The following is a 10,964-nucleotide window of genomic DNA, read 5'->3' on the forward strand; positions in this document are numbered from 1 at the left end:
CAGAGATGTTACTTTAATGGCCAACTCTTTTAACCTGCGCAGGGGCGGACTCTCGAGGTGTCCCGGAGACACGGTGCTCAGAAGAGCTGCAGATGAAAGCCGCCCCTAACGCTCACAGGCTAGCCCTTTTATAGGCTCTCAAGCAAGCTAAAAGGGGAGGTTGCTGTTATCTCTGCATAGCTCTTGGCTTTGGAGGAACATTAACCAGATGTTAAAATTTTCTTTTGAAACCCTGTCTCCTGTCCATAAGAACCATCTGTCCTACTTAATTTGTACCCTCAGTTTAAAGATAAGGGTGCTGACCTGAGATGAGTCTGGCGCCTAAAGTTTTATGGCCCTCTAACTAATTGGCTGTAACTCAGAATGAGCCCTCTGCAAATCACGTATTGTTTAACCCTTACTTTGGCCGACAATGTTGATTCTCTCCCCTATCTATTCTGGTGACCTTCAAGAGGTTTTCTGCTTAGCAATGCCTGTAATTGCCTAGCTCTCTCGCCTAGCCCTCAACATTCCCCCATTTCCTTGTTGGCATTTATGAGTCAAATCCTTGAATCATCTTCCTCACGGGGAAGGATAGTGTAGGGCTGGGCCAATACTATCAGCTTGACGGTCTCTATCCTTTCTTTAATAAAAGACGTAAGCTTATTAATGATGATGGAGCTACAAGTTAAACAGAGGAGTATAATTAATAAAGGCCCACTAATAGGGGAAATCAGGGTAGTCAGCTATGGGGACATCTTATAGATTCCTGCATACTACGTTGGTTTTTCTAGCTTTTCTCGTTCTTTTAGTCTCTGGGTTAAGACCTTAATACTATCTCTAATTATCCCTGAATGATTAGCATAAAAGCAACAAGTTTCTCCTAATGCTGCGCATAATCCTTCTTTCCTTAAGAACAATACATCTAATCCTCTCCGATTTTGGAGAGCTACCTCTGCTAAGGAGTCTCCCTGTCTTTCTAAATCAGCTACCTGATGTTGCAGCAGAGATATGTCCTTAGGGAAAGTCTTCGAAAGCTGTCTTAACTCTAATTCTCCCCGAATGAGGGCTGCGGCACTGAGTGCGGGGGACCCTAAGATCCCAACAGTGGCTACTATGGGTATAAGAAGGGGAGTTCTCTTCTCCCTAGTCCTAGAGGGGAGAACAAAATCTGGGTTTCCTGCATAGAGATACACTTGGGGAATTATGTACCTAGTTACACAAAACTCTGGATAAGAAATTGGTGGCAAACAATGGTATATTCCTTGGAGGCATATAAACCAAATGCCCTCAGGGGCTTTCAGTAATCCTGGATTCTTCTCGGAGGAGTGGGTCATGTTCCTTGTTGTCAAACAACGATTTCTATAATCGGCTTACCTAAAATGGTGGTGCACCCACATGGCTTGGTATCCAACCCCCAACATTCATGCAGGCTCAGCTTATAGAGCCTAGGGGTTTGCTTCCTCCCCAAACCTGAGTACAGGTTCCCTTAGTGCCACCTGGGCTCACTGAACCTGTAAGTGAGCAGCCAGGGGCAACCTGGAAGCAGCATAGTAACTGGGAGCAGCATACTAACCAAACCATTATCCACCACATTCCCCCCTTTTGATGCTAAAAGTCGTTCTCGGCTCCTTTAGCATCACTATAGAGCTGGCCATAGTTCTGGGTATCAGTAAACTGCCGTAGTTTCTGGTACCGATACTGATAATTCTGAAGGGCCAGCACCTTAGCTACTGCACTACGAGTGACTGTGGCTTCTAGATTCTGAACTAGGGTCTGTAGGATGCAAGGCCCTAGGCTTAATCCCCAGAAGAATTATGAGTAAGGGGCCTAGGAATGGTACACCTTGAGTTCTGGACCTATTACAAATCCCTTCTTGGGGCCCTCCTCTTGGCTGCACCCTGCTTCAATCCTTCCTTTCAGATATATAACCCCTTTATAATTATATAAAGGACAATGGACGAAGGTCTCGTCTTCTTGTAACTGCTTCCGGCTGGACATGGACATTGTCCTACCTAACCTTGGGTCAGGGGTGCCCTGAAAGGGGGTGCAGCACGGAGGGAGTCCTTTCCTGTAAGGGGAAGGACCTTACAGAATCCAAGTCAGTTGGCTGTCACTGCGAAGTTGCAGGCTCGGTGTCCAAAGGCTGGCATTACTGGACAGTTGGCATCCTCGTCATATTCTGGAGGTGACAGATTTGGCAAGAGAGTTGGAAGGCACAATTAAATCATAATTACTGAATAACAAAGGCAGGCACCTAGGTAAAGAATGGCTCATCTGGAGGAAGGTGTATGAGACATGCTACACCTATCCAAAACCCTGTGGCTCACTACACTTCGCTCGGGCTGAGGGGAATATATCAGGATTTCCCTCCTTTCAGATTTCTGGACCCTTTCTGTCCAGGATATTAGGACAGAAAAGGGAAGATAAGCTCTGAAGTGAAGCCCACAGACCGCCCGATCCCTTCACCAACCCAACCACCTAGTTTAACCAAACTAGTTGAGTCTCAGGGGGAGATGATGAAGGTGGGCTCCTTAAGTGAGGCCTATATTGCAACCAATTGTTCAGGTAATGAGGCCATAGTCCCACGCCCTATGAAAACAGAAGGAGGAACACAGAGGTTAATTTACACAACCACTCCCAAGCCAGTCTCTAATGCTGGTGAGACTGTCTTTTGGGAAGACATTCAGTTGCAAAGCCCCTGCTGCAATGACATCTAACAAAGGCAATTTGACAGGCCCTTCGTGCCTGTAAATTGAACATCTTTGGTGATATTACAAACCCAGTTTCAACTTTCAAATGAAAACAAACTTTTAAGACAGTTAGCTGCACAATTCCGATATCCAATACTGAGCATTGTGATTTTCCTTAGACCATGATTTTTCTCCTTAAGATCACCCTCATTGCTATTAAAGCGACTACTTTGAGTCCAACTTTTAATTTTGCCTGTCTGTTTGCATAAACACACCAGGAGCAGCCTGGATCACCTATGATTTTTAAGTTCACTTTGCTGGAACTCACTCAGGGAGCCTTTAGACTGACTTTTAGTCCACCCCTCTGGGCACAGAAGCAGAGCCACACATCTGCCACCTGGCTTCGCCTGTACCAGTTGTTTCACTTAAGTCCTTGAGGCTTCCGTTGTGCCTACAGGTTCCTTTTTAGCCATCTTTCAGGAAAGCAACCTCCGTTCCTTCCCTGGAAAGACTGCTACGAACCGCACAACCAGCCAAGGTACCAGGCTTCTTCTCGTGGGCTTTTGCTAGCTTCGCAAGTCAATCCCAGTTCCTCAGGGCTTCCTGGTGACAACCAGAACCCAGACATGCCTCCTTCAGGCGTGACATTCTAGTCAAAGTATCGGTTAACAAACTACTATTAATGACTGGTCTTAGTGGATTTATGCAGAGAAACCTTATGTCATTACTCTTCAGAATGCCAAGTTCTGGAGGGATCAGGTAGGGAGAAAAATACCAAGTGCGAAGGAAAATCCTTTTCCTTCTGATATTCACCAAGATTGCCACCTTCATGCTTTATACCTTCTATTACTGGCCCTACCTACTTTCTTTTCAAAACTTTCACAAACTTTTATAACCTTGTACACACCTTCTTACAAACCCTCTTTTATCTTTACAGCTTCCCACAGACCTTCTGCAACATTTACCAACTCAGTTTCTGTGGTTACCGCTGCCCTTCCCTAACGAAACTACTGCCATCCGAGAACAGAGTGAGCTCTGGTTTTTCGTATGCCTCATCCCGCAAGTCTGGGCGCACGCCTGTGACCCGCTCTAATATTTCATGGCAGCTATGCATGATGGTTGGATCAGGGGCTGGCAGCAGGGTGGCTGGACTCAGGGCTGCGCTTTTCAGGAACTGGACTGCTGGGGGATTCAGCAACTGCACCTGGTACTGAGTTAGCCGTGCATTAGACAACCAGCGATCAGGAGAGGATTTCAAAATTCTCTCTATATGATGCTCCCTAATTATCTGCAAATTCTGTCCAAGGGTGAGCTTGCTGGCCTCCTTCACTAGCATGGCTGTGGCAGCCAGAGCTCGCAAGCAGGCTGGCCACCCTGAGGCTACTGGGTCCAATCTCCTGGACAAATAGGCCACGGGCCTTCTCCAGGGTCCTAAAGCCTGGCTCAGCACTCCCTTTGCAATGCCTCCGTTTTCTGCCACGAACAGCTGGAATGGCTTTCCTAAATTTGGCAAAGCCAATGCAGGTGCAGATACCAAAGCTGCTTTAAGCCCTCTTAATAAGGTTCAGCGGTACTGGAGGGGCGCATCCCTTCCACCCGTGGTATTGGGGTCCCAATTGGGAGGCTGTGAGGGGAGAATACCCTCTAGCTCTTGGCGAGCTGCAGCAGTTCCCTCCCCTTCTCCCAACACAATCTTTGCAACCTCCCTATAGATTCTTTCCCTTTCTTCTGAGGTAAATAGAGTCTGACAATCATCCCAGGTAGGCTGGTGAGTCCTAAATATAGTTTCTAGTAGGGAAATTAATCCCTGCGGTTTCTCAGAAAATGGGGGATTCTGGTGTTTCCAATTATACAGATCACTAGTGGAGAAAGGAGCATATATCAACCGAGGGGGTGCTCCGGCAGGGGCATCCAGTCTGGGCGGTGCCTCACGGAGTGGCAGAAGTGCCGGAGGTGCTGGGGATACTGGAGCCTCCTCCCCTTCTCTAGTTCCCCCTCGGGTGTGAGGAGGGCTCGCGAGTGTCCCCCCCCTCCTCTGGCTGGGGAGAATGCGGCACTTCCCTCCTAGTGTAGGGAGGGAGCGCATTCAAGGGGCCTAACATGTCCTCCCCAGGACCTGATAGTGGGGGGTAGAGTTCAGGCACCCTCCGCTCTCGTGGGGTGGAGGGCTCCGGGGATTTCTTTTGTTTCCTCTTCCTGCCGCTAACAGAACCATTCTTCCGTGGGAGGCACTCCTTCTTAGACATTTCTGAATATAGCCTGGCTTGTCTGGGGCTATGTCTACCCACACATCGATGTAAACTATCTGATCGGGGTGTGGGGCTCTATAAACTGTGGCCCGAACTGCAAACAATACCGGGAGGTCGAAAATTCCCTCTGCAGGCCATCCAACACCAAAAGTCGGCCACTCTAGCTGGCAAAGAGTCCGCAGGAACTCCGGATCGAGCTGCACGCTCCCGTAGCCGCGTGCATGGCACTGGAAATGAGAAAAGTTATTCAAGATGCAATCAAGCGGGGAGTTTGGGGTGGACGCCCGCTGGCCCGTTTTCATAAGGGTTAGTTTCACATAACTGAGACAAACACACAAAACAAAACAAACAGAAATGACAATTCGCTTCGCCTGCCTGGCCTCTCCTCTCGCGAGGACTTGGGTCTGTCTTAGCTAAGGCTGCCCGCGTAGAATTCGGGTTAAACTCCCAGCCGTTATGCCGTATGGCAGACTAAGGAACCGCAGGTTGGGGCCCACGCACACTCGGTAGGCTGTCGCCGGGGGAGCCACACACTCTGCCTTCACACACTCAAACAGAGCGGCCGCACTCATACACACTGTTGCACTACGCTGTGAGCCCTGACGTGACCGGTCACAACCAGAACAGAAACAAGGCCCGGGCGGCGTCCCGGCCGGGGTGGCCTGGGTGGGCTACCAGCGGTGTCCCGCCTACCACCTCAGGCAATACTTCGCTCCGGAACCCAAACACAGACAGAGGATCCTCCCAGATACTTACTTGGCTCGAGCCAGCGTCCTCTCAGTGTCCGAACCAGACCTCCGCCTAGGGAGAATCCCGCTGGGGCCTCCAAAATGTTGCACCCACTGACGCAAGAAACAGACGTTCGGAGACTTTCGGGACGTTTACAGAGATGTTACTTTAATGGCCAACTCTTTTAACCTGCGCAGGGGCGGACTCTCGATGTGTCCCGGAGACACTTGCTCAGAAGAGCTGCAGATGAGAGCCGCCCCGAATGCTCACAGGCTAGCCCTTTTATACAGTGAGAAGCAAGCAAGCAAGTTACAAAAGCGGGAGTTGCTGTTATCTCTGCATAGCTCTTGGTTCTGGAGGAACATTAACCAGATGTTAAAATTTTCTTTTGAAACCCTGTCTCCTGTCGATAAGAACCACCTGTCCCACTTAATTTGTACCCTCAGTTTAAAGGGTCCAAACCTGAGATGAGTCTGGTGCCTAAAGTTTTATGGCCCTCTAACTAATTGGCTGTAACTCAGAATGAGCCCTCTGCAAATCACGTATTGTTTACCTTTACTTTGGCCGACAATGTTGTTTCTCTCCCCTATCTATTCTGGTGACCTTCAAGAGGTTTTCTGCTTAGCAATGCCTGTAATTGCCTAGCTCTCTCGCCTAGCCCTCAACAGAAAGCATCTGTAATCTGCAGTTTTGGGGTGTAGTGAAGTACTTGTGCACATTGAATGCAATTTGCTTCTCATGTTTTTTTAAAAATATTTTTTACTATTTTTTTTGTGGGCTTCATTGGTTCTGAAACAGAGAGAGTTTCGGTAAATCTCCTATAATGATTATTAGTCTATTTTTCTTTGTAGCTCTGTTCTATATAATTTTGAATTTGTTATTAAGTGAATAAAAATTTGAAAGTAACTGATAAATTGAACTTACTGATATGAAGTACTCCTTTTTATATGTAGTGGGGTTTTTGGGTTTTTTTTGCCTCCAAGTCTACTATATGTGATATCATTTTCATTTGGTTAATGTTCGTGTACTATATTTTCCCCATTCTTTCACTTTAGATCTCTTGGTATGTTTCAGATAGCTCTGTTTTATGTTAGTTATGAGTGGATGGTAAAATCAATTAAAGAATTTATCTTGGTGGAGGATGTCATGTAGGGGGCCCAATAATTATCCCGTTCAGTGGTTCCAGCACCTTGTATTATATCACAAATATTTTCCCACATATGTAAGGAGATATTTTTATCATAGAAAATAACCACGGCACCTCACATCATCGCTGTCTCATTTATGCTCTTCTGCATGTGGGGTTTCTGACTCTCTCCTGTAAGTGAGGTTCTCCCGCCTATGCATATCTTACACTTGGCCATTTTCATTTGCTAACCTGTGTCATACCTGTTGGATTATTAGACCAGCCCAAAGATGGTTGAGGTCACAGGAAAGGTTGTTTCCCCACCAGGTAAGCAAGCAGTCAGGTGTTTAATATGAGGTGAATTTGGGGAGTACGTGTACGTCACCATTTACTTAAGGAAGATGTAACAATTTAAGTAAAGTAACTTATTCTCAGAACAGAATGGTTATATCAGTGAAATATGGAACAATGTTCTAATGTAGCTTGTGGATATATAACTTCTATTTAATGTCTCAAAGGTGACAGTGAAGAGGGCTAACATTTTGCACTTGGCACGTTGATTTTAAACTGGCTGTTAAGGAAGGGAAGGTTGAGCTTTGCGCAGTGGCAGTATCGTAGCCAATGAGGTTTATCTGAGGCGCGATTATTGCTAAAAGAAAGGGAAGACTGAGAAATTACTTAGGATTGTCATCTCATTTCTTCCTAAGAGGCTTAGTGGCCACAGTTTGGTTTAGGAAGAGAGCTTCAGCTCCATCACCTCAGCTTCAGACAGTGACACTCCTAGCAAGAGCTTGTTGACCCTCTTACTGTCTCCTTGTGTCTTAAAGTTTTGGGAGTTGCCGAACAGAAATCAACCTGCCAGGTATGCTGGCTTTTTTCCTAAATTACCTGCATGTCCCCCATTTCACCTTTGAAATCTAAGACTCTGTTCTTCCATATTCCAAAATACCCTATATACCCAATATCACCTCAATTTATTTGGTATTCATTTCAATGTGAATTCCCCTTGTCCATGTATTAGACATTGAATACCTCCCATTAATCAGATTAATTTGATTTGATTGTCATCTTAGCTGTGAGAATGTAGAAGGTATGATAAAAAGTAATTTTTTAATCCCCACAGGTTTGGTTATCCAGCCATGTGACGTTCATGGCCGGGACAGTAACTTCTGGAAAGTGTAGTTAGTCTCTGAGAGATCATGGGCATCTCCTGGCGAAAGTAAGCATTATTATTATTTTTTGCTCTGTCAGCCTTTTTGGTCTATTTCTGAAGGGCTTGGTATAATTTAGTAGTGCTGGGAGTTATTTTCTTCTCTTGTATACTTACATTGGCATGAAAACCTGTTTCTGAGGCCAGCTGCTTGGAGTTAGAGATTCAGGAATGTTTTTTATGGGCTCCTGGCTCTGTTTACATTGTGAGGACTCGGTTCTGCTCCTGCATCTGGCAACTGGGCTCCATTGTCCAGCTGTAACCCTGGAGTGTGGCTGTGGGGTCCTGGTTACAGATCTGGGTTCTGTGTCCTGGGTCTGTGGCCTGAGGTTGAATCTGTGTGTCTGGGATCTGGAGTCTCTTATGGTGTGGCTTCACGTCCTGAGTTGGTGTTTGTTGTTGATGTTGGTGCAGCTCTGGCTCTAGGGTCTGATGTATGGAACCCGGTGTCCAGGGTTATCTGTCAGTCTCTGGTGTCCAGTGTCTGGCATTCAGGGTCCATGATCTGACCTGGGTTGTAGGGACGGTTTTGGGATCGGGGCCGGGGTGTGGGGTTCAGCTTTTGGTTCTGGGTCTGCTCCGGGGTCCAGGTTCTGGACCCAAGGGCCTGTGTTCTGTCCTGAGTCTGTCTGTGGCATCTGGCATCTGTGAAGTGATGGTCATTGGCTCCAATTCAATGCCAGCAGGAGTTCCGGAGTTAGGGTGTGGGGAAGAAGGAAACGTTATGTAGTGCAAATAGCTCCATTTTGAAAGTAATGGTTGTGAGTGCAGCAAGGCTGTTAGGAAGCTCGGGATTGTTCCAGGTGAATCATGAGGCAGCACCTCTGTGGGTCAGCCCAATGGTGCTGCTGCTTAGTTGTGAAAGCGTCATGGTTGTGAGGGGGCCCTGAAGTGAGGCAGCCCCAGGGCAAGTTCCCCCTCACCCTGTGCTGCTCAGCGTTTCTCTGCTCTTTCTGGTCTGGTCCTGTCATTTCCTCTCTGCTCGGCTGCATTTGCAAACAAAGAAACGCACATTGGAAAAAGGGTCACTCCTAGCGAGGAGATCGGGCTGGGTGAGCAGAGAAAAGGCCTTTGGTGTTGTCACCAGAGCTGTGTAGGTTATTTTCATTCTTAAATTATGCCAAGTTTTCCTCTTTTACCTTCTCTCTCTCTCTCTCCCTCCCTCCCCAAACTGAGACTGCCTTTTTTTGTGGCAGCTTACTTAAATTATACAGAAAAATAAAAATTAATTCAAAATACTACCCAAACAGGTAACAACTGCTATTGTTTTAACTATATACCCTTCCAGACATCTCTCCTTGACTATTTCCATTCTTCTACTTTCTCTGGATTTAATTTATTTTTCTGGGTTTGTAATATGGATACAGAACATGTGAATTTGCAACTGTTTCCCACTAATGTGCAGATTTGTCACTGTGTTTTCACATAGATTTTTAATGTATTATTTTAAATACTCAGTTGGAATGATTTTTTAACTTCAATTGTGATTCATTTTGAGGGACATTTAGAAGTGTATTTCATATCTTTAAGTGTAAGAATTTTCTGGTGACACTTACAACTGACTTCTAAATTATCTACAGTGAGAGCCAGAAACTTCATGTAATTTCAATGCTTGGAAATTTTTTTAAAACTTCATTACAATATGGTCAATGTAAAAAACGTTGTAAGCATGCATCTCTGCTTCCATCTCGTGGTCATTTTGGGAATAACACCTCAGGGCCGGCCAGCAGGAAAAGCTGTGTATAGTCGGTTATCTGTGAATGTTGAATCGAATTTGCTGCTCATGGTGTTTCTCATATTCTCATTGAATTTTTTGCGGTGGTCTCTTGTTTCTGAAAGAGGAATGCTGTATTCCTGATGAGATAGGTTTGTTAAATCTATTAGGATTATAAATTTTTGTTTGTGTCTGTGTTCTATATAATTTAAGTTTATGACATTAAGTACATGGTGAATTTGGATATTCCGGGTAAATTAAACTTTTTTATAGGAAGTACTCATCCTCTGTAGTCATGCTTTTTACTTTCAAGTCTACTGCATGTTATTATGTAATTTTCTTGTGGTTTATGTTTCCATAATACAGGGTGGGCAAAAGTAGGTTTAGAGAGACCAAGCTTAATGTTGCTTTATTATTTAATAATTATGATGTTATTTTCCATGTGAACAACTGTAAAGCTGCTTTTGCAGCGTCCTGTGTATCTGTTCCCATTCTTTCACTTTCAATCTCCTTTCACCCTATGGTTTAGGTAATTGACATGTTCTTCCAGTTCGTGTCTTGTCTTTTTATTGTCTGAACAAGTTCTTTTTCAGAGTTGTCCTTAATTTTATAAAGTACATACTATTAATGTATTTCTTCATTAAACAGCATGCTCACAAGTATACTTGATTCCTGGCTGTTTTGGTTGAAATGGACCACTAAAAATGAAACCTACAGATGAGGGGCGGGGCCTGTCTGAGGTCGGAGGCAGGACTGGGCTGGAGGTGAGAGGGGGCCGCAGATGTGGGTGGGGCTTGGTGGGAGGCAAATTTAGGCTGAGGGGCGTGAGGGGCTCGCAATTCTGGTGGAGAGATGAGCAAGCACGCGCGCTGGAAGTTAGGTGCTGCCTGCTGCTGGTGGCTGCTGGTCGCCGTGGTCCCGAGGTGTTGTTCACAGCCTAAGCTGATGCAAGCAACGCAATCCAGGGACAGGAGCTGAGCTGCGTCGGGGCTATGAGGTGAGGGGGGTTGGGAGGTAGATACAGCCACCCTATGGGGAGCAGAAAAGGGGGCCAGACTGTTTCTGGGGTACATGTCTCAGGTCCCAATTTAGCTGACCACTTCTTGTGGGACCACTTTTCTACATTTATCTAGAGTATATTTCAGTTATAGATAACTTTGGTCTATGGATATACAATGATACCCATTTTTAACCCAAAAACAAGATGATATTTTCCATTTGCTAAAGTTTCTGTTATTGGGTAGCAATTTCCAATTTCATTCAT

The 10,964-nt window shown here is 45.7% G+C and overlaps 1 long non-coding RNA gene and 1 pseudogene across 1 annotated transcript; one reads left to right on the forward strand and one right to left on the reverse strand.

Annotated features, from left to right (window-relative positions):
* Nucleotides 1–1,047: 1,047 nt before the first annotated feature.
* LOC128781551 (uncharacterized) lies at nucleotides 1,048–5,897 on the reverse strand. The gene is made up of 3 exons (XR_008427570.2): nucleotides 5,678–5,897; nucleotides 5,029–5,148; nucleotides 1,048–2,161 (listed from the first exon to the last, which is right to left on the reverse strand). It is a non-coding gene; the product is annotated as an uncharacterized lncRNA (long non-coding RNA).
* Nucleotides 5,898–7,368: 1,471 nt separating this feature from the next.
* LOC128781558 (U4 spliceosomal RNA) lies at nucleotides 7,369–7,436 on the forward strand (annotated as a pseudogene).
* The last annotated feature ends 3,528 nt before the right edge of the window (nucleotides 7,437–10,964 follow it).

Source organism: Desmodus rotundus, chromosome 8 (assembly GCF_022682495.2).
Source record: "Desmodus rotundus isolate HL8 chromosome 8, HLdesRot8A.1, whole genome shotgun sequence".
NCBI classification, from domain to species: domain Eukaryota; kingdom Metazoa; phylum Chordata; class Mammalia; order Chiroptera; family Phyllostomidae; genus Desmodus; species Desmodus rotundus.